The sequence below is a fragment of the Dendropsophus ebraccatus genome, unplaced genomic scaffold, assembly GCF_027789765.1.
Source record: "Dendropsophus ebraccatus isolate aDenEbr1 unplaced genomic scaffold, aDenEbr1.pat pat_scaffold_661_ctg1, whole genome shotgun sequence".
NCBI classification, from domain to species: domain Eukaryota; kingdom Metazoa; phylum Chordata; class Amphibia; order Anura; family Hylidae; genus Dendropsophus; species Dendropsophus ebraccatus.
The window spans coordinates 1-14,325 of NW_027210260.1; the positions used below are offsets into that span (position 1 = coordinate 1).

General features: G+C 46.7%; 21 non-coding genes across 21 annotated transcripts; 15 read left to right on the top strand and 6 right to left on the bottom strand.

Annotated features, from left to right (window-relative positions):
- Positions 1-1,174: 1,174 nt before the first annotated feature.
- Positions 1,175-1,256, bottom strand: TRNAS-GCU (transfer RNA serine (anticodon GCU)). The gene has a single exon. It is a non-coding gene; the product is annotated as a tRNA-Ser (tRNA).
- A 132-nt stretch (positions 1,257-1,388) lies between these two features.
- TRNAT-CGU (transfer RNA threonine (anticodon CGU)) lies at positions 1,389-1,462 on the top strand. Its single transcript has one exon. It is a non-coding gene; the product is annotated as a tRNA-Thr (tRNA).
- A 586-nt stretch (positions 1,463-2,048) lies between these two features.
- Positions 2,049-2,122, top strand: TRNAT-AGU (transfer RNA threonine (anticodon AGU)). Its single transcript has one exon. It is a non-coding gene; the product is annotated as a tRNA-Thr (tRNA).
- A 742-nt stretch (positions 2,123-2,864) lies between these two features.
- Positions 2,865-2,946, bottom strand: TRNAS-GCU (transfer RNA serine (anticodon GCU)). The gene has a single exon. It is a non-coding gene; the product is annotated as a tRNA-Ser (tRNA).
- Positions 2,947-3,080: 134 nt separating this feature from the next.
- TRNAT-CGU (transfer RNA threonine (anticodon CGU)) lies at positions 3,081-3,154 on the top strand. The gene has a single exon. It is a non-coding gene; the product is annotated as a tRNA-Thr (tRNA).
- Positions 3,155-3,745: 591 nt separating this feature from the next.
- On the top strand, positions 3,746-3,819 carry TRNAT-AGU (transfer RNA threonine (anticodon AGU)). Its single transcript has one exon. It is a non-coding gene; the product is annotated as a tRNA-Thr (tRNA).
- A 1,587-nt stretch (positions 3,820-5,406) lies between these two features.
- TRNAT-AGU (transfer RNA threonine (anticodon AGU)) lies at positions 5,407-5,480 on the top strand. The gene has a single exon. It is a non-coding gene; the product is annotated as a tRNA-Thr (tRNA).
- Positions 5,481-6,384: 904 nt separating this feature from the next.
- TRNAT-UGU (transfer RNA threonine (anticodon UGU)) lies at positions 6,385-6,459 on the top strand. The gene has a single exon. It is a non-coding gene; the product is annotated as a tRNA-Thr (tRNA).
- Positions 6,460-7,047: 588 nt separating this feature from the next.
- Positions 7,048-7,121, top strand: TRNAT-AGU (transfer RNA threonine (anticodon AGU)). The gene has a single exon. It is a non-coding gene; the product is annotated as a tRNA-Thr (tRNA).
- Positions 7,122-7,864: 743 nt separating this feature from the next.
- TRNAS-GCU (transfer RNA serine (anticodon GCU)) lies at positions 7,865-7,946 on the bottom strand. The gene has a single exon. It is a non-coding gene; the product is annotated as a tRNA-Ser (tRNA).
- A 134-nt stretch (positions 7,947-8,080) lies between these two features.
- TRNAT-CGU (transfer RNA threonine (anticodon CGU)) lies at positions 8,081-8,154 on the top strand. Its single transcript has one exon. It is a non-coding gene; the product is annotated as a tRNA-Thr (tRNA).
- A 590-nt stretch (positions 8,155-8,744) lies between these two features.
- Positions 8,745-8,818, top strand: TRNAT-AGU (transfer RNA threonine (anticodon AGU)). Its single transcript has one exon. It is a non-coding gene; the product is annotated as a tRNA-Thr (tRNA).
- A 744-nt stretch (positions 8,819-9,562) lies between these two features.
- TRNAS-GCU (transfer RNA serine (anticodon GCU)) lies at positions 9,563-9,644 on the bottom strand. Its single transcript has one exon. It is a non-coding gene; the product is annotated as a tRNA-Ser (tRNA).
- A 134-nt stretch (positions 9,645-9,778) lies between these two features.
- Positions 9,779-9,852, top strand: TRNAT-CGU (transfer RNA threonine (anticodon CGU)). Its single transcript has one exon. It is a non-coding gene; the product is annotated as a tRNA-Thr (tRNA).
- Positions 9,853-10,442: 590 nt separating this feature from the next.
- TRNAT-AGU (transfer RNA threonine (anticodon AGU)) lies at positions 10,443-10,516 on the top strand. The gene has a single exon. It is a non-coding gene; the product is annotated as a tRNA-Thr (tRNA).
- Positions 10,517-11,260: 744 nt separating this feature from the next.
- Positions 11,261-11,342, bottom strand: TRNAS-GCU (transfer RNA serine (anticodon GCU)). Its single transcript has one exon. It is a non-coding gene; the product is annotated as a tRNA-Ser (tRNA).
- A 134-nt stretch (positions 11,343-11,476) lies between these two features.
- Positions 11,477-11,550, top strand: TRNAT-CGU (transfer RNA threonine (anticodon CGU)). The gene has a single exon. It is a non-coding gene; the product is annotated as a tRNA-Thr (tRNA).
- Positions 11,551-12,140: 590 nt separating this feature from the next.
- Positions 12,141-12,214, top strand: TRNAT-AGU (transfer RNA threonine (anticodon AGU)). Its single transcript has one exon. It is a non-coding gene; the product is annotated as a tRNA-Thr (tRNA).
- Positions 12,215-12,957: 743 nt separating this feature from the next.
- On the bottom strand, positions 12,958-13,039 carry TRNAS-GCU (transfer RNA serine (anticodon GCU)). Its single transcript has one exon. It is a non-coding gene; the product is annotated as a tRNA-Ser (tRNA).
- Positions 13,040-13,173: 134 nt separating this feature from the next.
- Positions 13,174-13,247, top strand: TRNAT-CGU (transfer RNA threonine (anticodon CGU)). Its single transcript has one exon. It is a non-coding gene; the product is annotated as a tRNA-Thr (tRNA).
- Positions 13,248-13,837: 590 nt separating this feature from the next.
- Positions 13,838-13,911, top strand: TRNAT-AGU (transfer RNA threonine (anticodon AGU)). Its single transcript has one exon. It is a non-coding gene; the product is annotated as a tRNA-Thr (tRNA).
- Positions 13,912-14,325: the final 414 nt, after the last annotated feature.

Sequence of the window (14,325 nt, forward strand, 5' to 3'; positions counted from 1 at the left end):
AGATTGTGAAAACAATTGGAATCCAGTCTGTGGCTGCTTTATCATTGAATGTTGTCTTTCCAGGCACTGGCTTATGTGGAGCTAATCTCCTCTCCTCCACTACGTCATTCCCCGTATACTAATGGAAACTTGTTCAAAGATGAACCAATGCACAGAGCTTAAAAATTGACCCGTCCTAGCTCTTACTCATAGCGCTTTCCTGGTATCCATTCAATCTCTTTTATTCGTCTTAATGCATTGAGAGGAGAAAGAGAGAATGCAGCATTTGCTCCATAAAGTCATCAGAGTTTGTGTGATTCGAAATCATGGCTTCGCACTGTATCATTTTCTGACTTTCCGCGGCAACAGTGGCATGTGGCGCTGTGCTTAGTTGGTTAAAGCGCCTGTCTAGTAAAACAGGAGATCCTGGGTTCGAATCTCAGCAGTGCCTTTCTTTCTACCAAATTTTTGCCGTTCTATTCCGAGAAAGGAGACCTTTGCTCCTAGCTGACCTTACACTTCTTTTCCACGCTGCCCTAGGTTTCTTTTTAGCAGCGGAACTAGCATGGATACTAGCTAAAGACCCAAAAGGTGGAAATTTCATTGTCTACCTAATAGGATAGTGGGGGAACACCATGCAGGACAAATAAAGGGGTTTTTCCGGCGCTAGCACTTTTTTAACATCTTGCCGCCATATAAGAAAACAGAACAATCATGTTATGCTTCCCTCTCCGAGATCAGCGGTGTCTCCATGCGATTGCCGTTGTCCCCCGCTGTCTGTAGCCGCAGTTTCTTCTGAAACGAGCCAGTGATTGGCTGAGCGGGCTGTCACTCCCGAGATGACTCACCTCGAGCTAGCGGCGGCTACGTACACTTAGTGACACCGGCGGATCGCGGGTAGGTAAGCATGCCATGTTTGTTATTTTTCTTATACGGCAGAAACATGTTAGAAATGTGCTAGCGCCGGAATGACCCCATTCAAAGACGCAAAGCCCTCACTTGTTTTGAACTTGTCGTACGTGAGTTACTGTTTTCACCTTACTACCTATGTAACTAGATCTCCGGATTGATTTGTGGCATGCTGCCTCCTTCACGATTGCTGATGGTAAACATCTCTGCTTGGGGCATCCACTGCACCTGCTGACAATATAGAAAAGGCAAACCAAGATACCTCCTTGGAGGAGGCAGAAGAAATCGACGAGGATGGGATTTGAACCCATGCATGCAGAGCACAATGGATTAGCAGTCCATCGCCTTAACCACTCGGCCACCTCGTCAACACAAGAGACCTGTCCCTGCTAGCAGATGCCGAACCTATCCGAACAAGTCTTTGGCTAACTTTTCATTGAAGGCGTAAATCAGCCACTGCAGTTAAGCCCCTTTCCTGGCTTCCCCAGGCTGAGGCCTGTGGCGCTGTGGCTTAGTTTGGTTAAAGCGCCTGTCTCGTAAACAGAGATCCTGAGTTCGACTCTCAGCAGTGCCTACCTTTCTTCTCAATTTTTTTTTGCCATTTTCTTTTTAAAAGGAGCTGCTCGCTCTTAGCTGACCTCAACTCGTCTACACCTAGGGTAATCCGAGCAAGGGAAAAAGTCTGCATAATGGCTAAACGCCCAAGAGCAGGAAATGGCATTGGCTTCATTTCAGGATAGCACAAGCACCATTGAATTAACCATCGGCCACCCCGCCTACATCAAGTGATTTCAACCTGTGCTAGATTGTGAAAACAATTGGAACAAGTCTGTGGCTGCTTTATCATTGAATGTTGTCTTTCAGGCACTGGCTTAGTGGAGCTAATCTCATCTCCTACACTACGTCATGTCCCCACGTATACTATGGAAACTTGTTCAAAGATGAACCAATGCACAGAGCTTAAAAATTGACCCGTCCTAGCTCTTACTCATGATAGCGCTTTCCTGGTATCCATTCAATCTCTTTATTCCGTCTTATGCATTGAGAGGAAGAAAGAGAGAATGCAGCATTTGCTCCATAAAGTCATCAGAGTTTGTGTGATTCGAAATCATGCTTCGCACTGTATCATTTTCTGACTTTCCGCAGCAACAGTGGCATGTGGCGCTGTGGCTTAGTTGGTTAAAGCGCCTGTCTAGTAAACAGGAGATCCTGAGTTCGAATCTCAGCAGTGCCTTTCTTTCTACCAAATTTTTGCCGTTCTATTCCGAGAAAGGAGACATTTGCTCCTAGCTGACCTTACACTTCTTTTCACGCTGCCCTAGGTTTCTTTTAGCAGCGGAAACTAGCATGGATACTAGCTAAAGACCCAAAAGTTGGAAATTTCATTGTCTACCTAATAGGATAGTGGGGACACCATGCAGGACAAATTAAAGGGTTTTCCGGCGCTAGCACTTTTTTAACATCTTGCCGCCATATAGAAGACAGAACAATCATGTTATGCTTCCCTCTCCGAGATCAGCCGGTGTCTCCATGCGATTGCCGGTGTCCCGTCCCCCGCTGTCTGTAGCCGCAGTTTCTTCTGAAACGAGCCAGTGATTGGCTGAGCGGGCTGTCACTCCCGAGATGAGCTCACCTCGGAGCTAGCGGCGGCTACGTACTTTAGTGACACCGGCGGATCGCGGGTAGGTAAGCATGCCATGTTTGTTATGTTTTCTTATACGGCAGAAACATGTTAGAAATGTGCTAGCGCCGGATGACCCCATTCAAAGACGCAAAGCCCTCACTTGGTTGAACTTGTCGGACGTGAGTTACTGTTCAACCTTACTACCTATGTAACTAGATCTCCGATTGATTTGTGGCATGCTGCCTCCTTCACGATTGCTGATGGTAAACATCTCTGCTTGGGGCATCCACTGCACCTGCTGACAATATAGAAAAGGCAAACCAGATACCTCCTTGGAAGAGGCAGAAGAAATCGACGAGGATGGGATTTGAACCCATGCATGCAGAGCACAATGGATTAGCAGTCCATCGCCTTAACCACTCGGCCACCTCGTCAACACAAGAGACCTGTCCCTGCTAGCAGATGCCGAAACCTATCCGAACAAGTCTTTGGCTAACTTTTCATTGAAGGCGGTAAATCAGCCACTGCAGTTAAGCCCCTTTCCTTGCTTCCCCAGGCTGAGGCCTGTGGCGCTGTGGCTTAGTTGGTTAAAGCGCCTGTCTCGTAAACAGGAGATCCTGAGTTCGACTCTCAGCAGTGCCTACCTTTCTTCTCAATTTTTTTTTGCCATTTTCTTTTTTAAAAGGAGCTGCTCGCTCTTAGCTGACCTCAAACTCGTCTACACCTAGGGTAATCCGAGCAAGGGAAAAGTCTGCATAATGGCTAAACGCCCAAGAGCAGGAAATGGCATTGGCTTCATTTCAGGATAGCAACAAGCACCATTGAATTAACCAATCGGCCACCCCGCCTACATCAAGTGATTTCACCTGGTGCTAGATTGTGAAAACAATTGGAACAAGTCTGTGGCTGCTTTATCATTGAATGTTTGTCTTTCAGGCACTGGCTTAGTGGAGCTAATCTCATCTCCTACACTACGTCATGTCCCACGTATACTAATGGAAACTTGTTCAAAGATGAACCAATGCACAGAGCTTAAAAATTGACCCGTCCTAGCTCTTACTCATGATAGCGCTTTCCTGGTATCCATTCAATCTCTTATTCCGTCTTATGCATTGAGAGGAAGAAAGAGAGAATGCAGCATTTGCTCCATAAAGTCATCAGAGTTTGTGTGATTCGAAATCATGGCTTCGCACTGTATCATTTTCTGACTTTTCCGCAGCAACAGTGGCATGTGGCGCTGTGGCTTAGTTGGTTAAAGCGCCTGTCTAGTAAACAGGAGATCCTGAGTTCGAATCTCAGCAGTGCCTTTCTTTCTACCAAATTTTTGCCGTTCTATTCCGAGAAAGGAGACCTTTGCTCCTAGCTGACCTTACACTTCTTTTCCACGCTGCCCTAGGGTTCTTTTAGCAGCGGAAACTAGCATGGATACTAGCTAAAGACCCAAAAGGTGGAAATTTCATTGTCTACCTAATAGGATAGTGGGGAACACCATGCAGGACAAATTAAAGGGGTTTTCCGGCGCTAGCACTTTTTTAACATCTTGCCGCCATATAAGAAAACAGAACAATCATGTTATGCTTCCCTCTCCGAGATCAGCCGGTGTCTCCCGCTGTCTGTAGCCGCAGTTTCTTCTGAAACGAGCCAGTGATTGGCTGAGCGGGCTGTCACTCCCGAGATGAGCTCACCTCGGAGCTAGCGGCGGCTACGTACATTTAGTGACACCGGCGGATCGCGGGTAGGTAAGCATGCCATGTTTGTTATGTTTTTCTTATACGGCAGAAACATGTTAGAAATGTGCTAGCGCCGGATGACCCCATTCAAAGACGCAAAGCCCTCACTTGGTTGAACTTGTCGGACGTGAGTTACTGTTCAACCTTACTACCTATGTAACTAGATCTCCGATTGATTTGTCACATGCTGCATCCTTCACGATTGCTGATGGTGAACATCTATGGTTGGGGCATCCACTTCCCGTGCTGACGATAAAGAAAGAGCAAAGCAAGTTCCCGCCTTGGAAGAAGCAGAAGAAACTGACGAGGATGGGATTCGAACCCATGCATGCAGAGCACAATGAATTAGCAGCCACCTCGTCGACACAAGAGACCTGTCCCTGCTAGCAGATGCCGAAACCTATCCGAACAAGTCTTTGGCTAACTTTTCATTAAAGGCGGTAAATCAGCCACTGCAGTTGAGCCCCTTTCCTGGCTTCCCCAGGATGAGGCCTGAGGCACTGTGGCTTAGTTGGTTAAAGCACCTGTCTCGTAAACATGAGATATTAAGTTTGACTCTCAGCAGTGCCTACCTTTCTTCTCATTTTTTTTATTTTTTGCCATTTTCTTCTTAAAAGGAGCTGCTTGCTCTTAGCTGACCTCAAACTCGTCGACCCCTAGGGTAATCCGAGCCAGGGGAAAAAAGTCTGCATAATGGCTAAACGCCCAAGAGCAGGAAATGGCATTGGATTCATTTCAGGATAGCAACAAGCACCATTAAATTAACCACTCGGCCACCTCGCCTACATCAAGTGATTTCACCTGGTGCTAGATTGTGAAAACAAATGGAACAATTCTGAGCTGCTTTATCATTGAATGTTGTCTGTCAGGCACTGGCTGAGTGGAGGTAAACTCATCTCCTACACTATGTAATGTCCCAAGTATACTAATGGAAACTTGTTCAAAGATGAACCAATGCATAGAGCAAAAAAAAATTGACCTGCCCTAGCTCTTACTCATGATAGCTCTTTCCTGATATCCTTTCAATCTTTTTATTCCGTCTTATACAATGAGAGGAAGAAAAAGAGAATGCAGCATTTGCTCCATAAAGTCATCAGAGTTTGTGTGAATCAAAATCATGGCTTCGCACTGTATAATTTTCTGGCTTTTTGGTGCACAGCATGTGGCGCTGTGGCTTGGTTGGTTAAAGTGCCTGTCTAGTAAACAAGAGATCCTGAGTTCGAATCTCAGCAGTGCCTTTCTTTCTACCAAATTTTTGCCGTTCTATTCCGAGAAAGGAGACCTTTGCTCCTAGCTGACCTTACACTTCTTTTCCACGCTGCCCTAGGGTTCTTTTAGCAGCGGAAACTAGCATGGATACTTGTCATTGTCTACCTAATAGGATAGTGTGGAACACCATGCAGGACAAATTAAAGGGGTTTTCCGGCGCTAGCACTTTTTTAACATCTTGCTGCCATACAAAAAAACAGAACAATCATGTTATGCTTCCCTCTCCGAGATCAGCCGGTGTCTCCATGCGGTTGCCGGTGTCCCCCGCTGTCTGTAGCCGCCATTTCTTCTGAGACGAGCCAGTTTTTGGCTGAGCGGGCTGCCACTTCCGAGATGAGCTCACCTCGGAGCTAGCGGCGGCTACAGACATTTAGTGACACCGGCGGATCGCGGGTAGGTAAGCATACCATGTTATGTTTTCTTATACGGCAGAAACATGTTAGAAATGTGCTAGCGCCGGATGACACCATTCAAAGACGCAAAGCCCTCACTTGGTTGAACTTGACGGACGTGAGTTATTGTTCAACCTTACTACCTATGTAACTAGATCTCCGGATTGATTTGTGGCATGCTGCCTCCTTCACGATTGCTGATGGTAAACATCTCTGCTTGGGGCATCCACTGCACCTGCTGACAATATAGAAAAGGCAAACCAAGATACCTCCTTGGAAGAGGCAGAAGAACTCAACGAGGATGGGATTCGAACCCAGAGCACAGAGCACAACCTCGTCAACACAAGAAAATTGTCCCTGCTAGCAGATACAGAAACCTATCCGAACAAGTCTTTGGCTAAATTTTCATTGAAGGCGGTAAATCAGCCACTGCAGTTGAGCCCCTTTCCTGCCTTCCCCCGGCTGAGGCCTTTGGCGCTGTGGCGCTTTGGCTTAGTTGGTTGAAAGCACCTGTCTTGTAAACAGGAGCTCCTGAGTTCAACTCTCAGCAGTGCCTACCTTTTTTCTCATTTTTTTTGCCATTTTTTTCTTAAAAGGAGCTGCTCGCTCTTAGCTGACCTCAAACTTGTCTACCCGTAAGGTAATCCGAGCAAGGGAAAAAAGTCTGCATAATGGCCAAACGCACAAGAGCAGGAAATTGCATTGGCTTCATTTCATGATAGCAACAAGCACCATTGAATTAACCACTCGGCCACCTCACCTACATCAAGTGATTTCACCTGGTGCTAGATTGTGAAAACAATTGGAACAAGTCTGTGGCTGCTTTATCATTGAATGTTGTCTTTCAGGCACTGGCTTAGTGGAGCTAATCTCATCTCCTACACTACGTCATGTCCCACGTATACTAATGGAAACTTGTTCAAAGATGAACCAATGCACAGAGCTTAAAATTGACCCGTCCTAGCTCTTACTCATGATAGCGCTTTCCTGGTATCCATTCAATCTCTTTATTCCGTCTTATGCATTGAGAGGAAGAAAGAGAGAATGCAGCATTTGCTCCATAAAGTCATCAGAGTTTGTGTGATTCGAAATCATGGCTTCGCACTGTATCATTTTCTGACTTTCCGCAGCAACAGTGGCATGTGGCGCTGTGGCTTAGTTGGTTAAAGCGCCTGTCTAGTAAACAGGAGATCCTGAGTTCGAATCTCAGCAGTGCCTTTCTTTCTACCAAATTTTTGCCGTTCTATTCCGAGAAAGGAGACCTTTGCTCCTAGCTGACCTTACACTTCTTTTCCACGCTGCCCTAGGGTTCTTTTAGCAGCGGAAACTAGCATGGATACTAGCTAAAGACCCAAAAGGTGGAAATTTCATTGTCTACCTAATAGGATAGTGGGGAACACCATGCAGGACAAATTAAAGGGGTTTTCCGGCGCTAGCACTTTTTTAACATCTTGCCGCCATATAAGAAACAGAACAATCATGTTATGCTTCCCTCTCCGAGATCAGCCGGTGTCTCCATGCGATTGCCGGTGTCCCCCGCTGTCTGTAGCCGCAGTTTCTTCTGAAACGAGCCAGTGATTGGCTGAGCGGGCTGTCACTCCCGAGATGAGCTCACCTCGGAGCTAGCGGCGGCTACGTACATTTAGTGACACCGGCGGATCGCGGGTAGGTAAGCATGCCATGTTTGTTATGTTTTCTTATACGGCAGAAACATGTTAGAAATGTGCTAGCGCCGGATGACCCCATTCAAAGACGCAAAGCCCTCACTTGGTTGAACTTGTCGGACGTGAGTTACTGTTCAACCTTACTACCTATGTAACTAGATCTCCGGATTGATTTGTGGCATGCTGCCTCCTTCACGATTGCTGATGGTAAACATCTCTGCTTGGGGCATCCACTGCACCTGCTGACAATATAGAAAAGGCAAACCAAGATACCTCCTTGGAAGAGGCAGAAGAAATCGACGAGGATGGGATTTGAACCCATGCATGCAGAGCACAATGGATTAGCAGTCCATCGCCTTAACCACTCGGCCACCTCGTCAACACAAGAGACCTGTCCCTGCTAGCAGATGCCGAAACCTATCCGAACAAGTCTTTGGCTAACTTTTCATTGAAGGCGGTAAATCAGCCACTGCAGTTAAGCCCCTTTCCTGGCTTCCCCAGGCTGAGGCCTGTGGCGCTGTGGCTTAGTTGGTTAAAGCGCCTGTCTCGTAAACAGGAGATCCTGAGTTCGACTCTCAGCAGTGCCTACCTTTCTTCTCAATTTTTTTTTGCCATTTTCTTTTTAAAAGGAGCTGCTCGCTCTTAGCTGACCTCAAACTCGTCTACACCTAGGGTAATCCGAGCAAGGGAAAAAGTCTGCATAATGGCTAAACGCCCAAGAGCAGGAAATGGCATTGGCTTCATTTCAGGATAGCAACAAGCACCATTGAATTAACCAATCGGCCACCTCGCCTACATCAAGTGATTTCACCTGGTGCTAGATTGTGAAAACAATTGGAACAAGTCTGTGGCTGCTTTATCATTGAATGTTGTCTTTCAGGCACTGGCTTAGTGGAGCTAATCTCATCTCCTACACTACGTCATGTCCCACGTATACTAATGGAAACTTGTTCAAAGATGAACCAATGCACAGAGCTTAAAAATTGACCCGTCCTAGCTCTTACTCATGATAGCGCTTTCCTGGTATCCATTCAATCTCTTTATTCCGTCTTATGCATTGAGAGGAAGAAAGAGAGAATGCAGCATTTGCTCCATAAAGTCATCAGAGTTTGTGTGATTCGAAATCATGGCTTCGCACTGTATCATTTTCTGACTTTCCGCAGCAACAGTGGCATGTGGCGCTGTGGCTTAGTTGGTTAAAGCGCCTGTCTAGTAAACAGGAGATCCTGAGTTCGAATCTCAGCAGTGCCTTTCTTTCTACCAAATTTTTGCCGTTCTATTCCGAGAAAGGAGACCTTTGCTCCTAGCTGACCTTACACTTCTTTTCCACGCTGCCCTAGGGTTCTTTTAGCAGCGGAAACTAGCATGGATACTAGCTAAAGACCCAAAAGGTGGAAATTTCATTGTCTACCTAATAGGATAGTGGGGAACACCATGCAGGACAAATTAAAGGGGTTTTCCGGCGCTAGCACTTTTTTAACATCTTGCCGCCATATAAGAAAACAGAACAATCATGTTATGCTTCCCTCTCCGAGATCAGCCGGTGTCTCCATGCGATTGCCGGTGTCCCCCGCTGTCTGTAGCCGCAGTTTCTTCTGAAACGAGCCAGTGATTGGCTGAGCGGGCTGTCACTCCCGAGATGAGCTCACCTCGGAGCTAGCGGCGGCTACGTACACTTAGTGACACCGGCGGATCGCGGGTAGGTAAGCATGCCATGTTTGTTATGTTTTCTTATACGGCAGAAACATGTTAGAAATGTGCTAGCGCCGGATGACCCCATTCAAAGACGCAAAGCCCTCACTTGGTTGAACTTGTCGGACGTGAGTTACTGTTCAACCTTACTACCTATGTAACTAGATCTCCGGATTGATTTGTGGCATGCTGCCTCCTTCACGATTGCTGATGGTAAACATCTCTGCTTGGGGCATCCACTGCACCTGCTGACAATATAGAAAAGGCAAACCAAGATACCTCCTTGGAAGAGGCAGAAGAAATCGACGAGGATGGGATTTGAACCCATGCATGCAGAGCACAATGGATTAGCAGTCCATCGCCTTAACCACTCGGCCACCTCGTCAACACAAGAGACCTGTCCCTGCTAGCAGATGCCGAAACCTATCCGAACAAGTCTTTGGCTAACTTTTCATTGAAGGCGGTAAATCAGCCACTGCAGTTAAGCCCCTTTCCTGGCTTCCCCAGGCTGAGGCCTGTGGCGCTGTGGCTTAGTTGGTTAAAGCGCCTGTCTCGTAAACAGGAGATCCTGAGTTCGACTCTCAGCAGTGCCTACCTTTCTTCTCAATTTTTTTTTGCCATTTTCTTTTTAAAAGGAGCTGCTCGCTCTTAGCTGACCTCAAACTCGTCTACACCTAGGGTAATCCGAGCAAGGGAAAAAGTCTGCATAATGGCTAAACGCCCAAGAGCAGGAAATGGCATTGGCTTCATTTCAGGATAGCAACAAGCACCATTGAATTAACCAATCGGCCACCTCGCCTACATCAAGTGATTTCACCTGGTGCTAGATTGTGAAAACAATTGGAACAAGTCTGTGGCTGCTTTATCATTGAATGTTGTCTTTCAGGCACTGGCTTAGTGGAGCTAATCTCATCTCCTACACTACGTCATGTCCCACGTATACTAATGGAAACTTGTTCAAAGATGAACCAATGCACAGAGCTTAAAAATTGACCCGTCCTAGCTCTTACTCATGATAGCGCTTTCCTGGTATCCATTCAATCTCTTTATTCCGTCTTATGCATTGAGAGGAAGAAAGAGAGAATGCAGCATTTGCTCCATAAAGTCATCAGAGTTTGTGTGATTCGAAATCATGGCTTCGCACTGTATCATTTTCTGACTTTCCGCAGCAACAGTGGCATGTGGCGCTGTGGCTTAGTTGGTTAAAGCGCCTGTCTAGTAAACAGGAGATCCTGAGTTCGAATCTCAGCAGTGCCTTTCTTTCTACCAAATTTTTGCCGTTCTATTCCGAGAAAGGAGACCTTTGCTCCTAGCTGACCTTACACTTCTTTTCCACGCTGCCCTAGGGTTCTTTTAGCAGCGGAAACTAGCATGGATACTAGCTAAAGACCCAAAAGGTGGAAATTTCATTGTCTACCTAATAGGATAGTGGGGAACACCATGCAGGACAAATTAAAGGGGTTTTCCGGCGCTAGCACTTTTTTAACATCTTGCCGCCATATAAGAAAACAGAACAATCATGTTATGCTTCCCTCTCCGAGATCAGCCGGTGTCTCCATGCGATTGCCGGTGTCCCCCGCTGTCTGTAGCCGCAGTTTCTTCTGAAACGAGCCAGTGATTGGCTGAGCGGGCTGTCACTCCCGAGATGAGCTCACCTCGGAGCTAGCGGCGGCTACGTACATTTAGTGACACCGGCGGATCGCGGGTAGGTAAGCATGCCATGTTTGTTATGTTTTCTTATACGGCAGAAACATGTTAGAAATGTGCTAGCGCCGGATGACCCCATTCAAAGACGCAAAGCCCTCACTTGGTTGAACTTGTCGGACGTGAGTTACTGTTCAACCTTACTACCTATGTAACTAGATCTCCGGATTGATTTGTGGCATGCTGCCTCCTTCACGATTGCTGATGGTAAACATCTCTGCTTGGGGCATCCACTGCACCTGCTGACAATATAGAAAAGGCAAACCAAGATACCTCCTTGGAAGAGGCAGAAGAAATCGACGAGGATGGGATTTGAACCCATGCATGCAGAGCACAATGGATTAGCAGTCCATCGCCTTAACCACTCGGCCACCTCGTCAACACAAGAGACCTGTCCCTGCTAGCAGATGCCGAAACCTATCCGAACAAGTCTTTGGCTAACTTTTCATTGAAGGCGGTAAATCAGCCACTGCAGTTAAGCCCCTTTCCTGGCTTCCCCAGGCTGAGGCCTGTGGCGCTGTGGCTTAGTTGGTTAAAGCGCCTGTCTCGTAAACAGGAGATCCTGAGTTCGACTCTCAGCAGTGCCTACCTTTCTTCTCAATTTTTTTTTGCCATTTTCTTTTTAAAAGGAGCTGCTCGCTCTTAGCTGACCTCAAACTCGTCTACACCTAGGGTAATCCGAGCAAGGGAAAAAGTCTGCATAATGGCTAAACGCCCAAGAGCAGGAAATGGCATTGGCTTCATTTCAGGATAGCAACAAGCACCATTGAATTAACCAATCGGCCACCTCGCCTACATCAAGTGATTTCACCTGGTGCTAGATTGTGAAAACAATTGGAACAAGTCTGTGGCTGCTTTATCATTGAATGTTGTCTTTCAGGCACTGGCTTAGTGGAGCTAATCTCATCTCCTACACTACGTCATGTCCCACGTATACTAATGGAAACTTGTTCAAAGATGAACCAATGCACAGAGCTTAAAAATTGACCCGTCCTAGCTCTTACTCATGATAGCGCTTTCCTGGTATCCATTCAATCTCTTTATTCCGTCTTATGCATTGAGAGGAAGAAAGAGAGAATGCAGCATTTGCTCCATAAAGTCATCAGAGTTTGTGTGATTCGAAATCATGGCTTCGCACTGTATCATTTTCTGACTTTCCGCAGCAACAGTGGCATGTGGCGCTGTGGCTTAGTTGGTTAAAGCGCCTGTCTAGTAAACAGGAGATCCTGAGTTCGAATCTCAGCAGTGCCTTTCTTTCTACCAAATTTTTGCCGTTCTATTCCGAGAAAGGAGACCTTTGCTCCTAGCTGACCTTACACTTCTTTTCCACGCTGCCCTAGGGTTCTTTTAGCAGCGGAAACTAGCATGGATACTAGCTAAAGACCCAAAAGGTGGAAATTTCATTGTCTACCTAATAGGATAGTGGGGAACACCATGCAGGACAAATTAAAGGGGTTTTCCGGCGCTAGCACTTTTTTAACATCTTGCCGCCATATAAGAAAACAGAACAATCATGTTATGCTTCCCTCTCCGAGATCAGCCGGTGTCTCCATGCGATTGCCGGTGTCCCCCGCTGTCTGTAGCCGCAGTTTCTTCTGAAACGAGCCAGTGATTGGCTGAGCGGGCTGTCACTCCCGAGATGAGCTCACCTCGGAGCTAGCGGCGGCTACGTACATTAGTGACACCGGCGGATCGCGGGTAGGTAAGCATGCCATGTTTGTTATGTTTTCTTATACGGCAGAAACATGTTAGAAATGTGCTAGCGCCGGATGACCCCATTCAAAGACGCAAAGCCCTCACTTGGTTGAACTTGTCGGACGTGAGTTACTGTTCAACCTTACTACCTATGTAACTAGATCTCCGGATTGATTTGTGGCATGCTGCCTCCTTCACGATTGCTGATGGTAAACATCTCTGCTTGGGGCATCCACTGCACCTGCTGACAATATAGAAAAGGCAAACCAAGATACCTCCTTGGAAGAGGCAGAAGAAATCGACGAGGATGGGATTTGAACCCATGCATGCAGAGCACAATGGATTAGCAGTCCATCGCCTTAACCACTCGGCCACCTCGTCAACACAAGAGACCTGTCCCTGCTAGCAGATGCCGAAACCTATCCGAACAAGTCTTTGGCTAACTTTTCATTGAAGGCGGTAAATCAGCCACTGCAGTTAAGCCCCTTTCCTGGCTTCCCCAGGCTGAGGCCTGTGGCGCTGTGGCTTAGTTGGTTAAAGCGCCTGTCTCGTAAACAGGAGATCCTGAGTTCGACTCTCAGCAGTGCCTACCTTTCTTCTCAATTTTTTTTTGCCATTTTCTTTTTAAAAGGAGCTGCTCGCTCTTAGCTGACCTCAAACTCGTCTACACCTAGGGTAATCCGAGCAAGGGAAAAAGTCTGCATAATGGCTAAACGCCCAAGAGCAGGAAATGGCATTGGCTTCATTTCAGGATAGCAACAAGCACCATTGAATTAACCAATCGGCCACCTCGCCTACATCAAGTGATTTCACCTGGTGCTAGATTGTGAAAACAATTGGAACAAGTCTGTGGCTGCTTTATCATTGAATGTTGTCTTTCAGGCACTGGCTTAGTGGAGCTAATCTCATCTCCTACACTACGTCATGTCCCACGTATACTAATGGAAACTTGTTCAAAGATGAACCAATGCACAGAGCTTAAAAATTGACCCGTCCTAGCTCTTACTCATGATAGCGCTTTCCTGGTATCCATTCAATCTCTTTATTCCGTCTTATGCATTGAGAGGAAGAAAGAGAGAATGCAGCATTTGCTCCATAAAGTCATCAGAGTTTGTGTGATTCGAAATCATGGCTTCGCACTGTATCATTTTCTGACTTTCCGCAGCAACAGTGGCATGTGGCGCTGTGGCTTAGTTGGTTAAAGCGCCTGTCTAGTAAACAGGAGATCCTGAGTTCGAATCTCAGCAGTGCCTTTCTTTCTACCAAATTTTTGCCGTTCTATTCCGAGAAAGGAGACCTTTGCTCCTAGCTGACCTTACACTTCTTTTCCACGCTGCCCTAGGGTTCTTTTAGCAGCGGAAACTAGCATGGATACTAGCTAAAGACCCAAAAGGTGGAAATTTCATTGTCTACCTAATAGGATAGTGGGGAACACCATGCAGGACAAATTAAAGGGGTTTTCCGGCGCTAGCACTTTTTTAACATCTTGCCGCCATATAAGAAAACAGAACAATCATGTTATGCTTCCCTCTCCGAGATCAGCCGGTGTCTCCATGCGATTGCCGGTGTCCCCCGCTGTCTGTAGCCGCAGTTTCTTCTGAAACGAGCCAGTGATTGGCTGAGCGGGCTGTCACTCCCGAGATGAGCTCACCTCGGAGCTAGCGGCG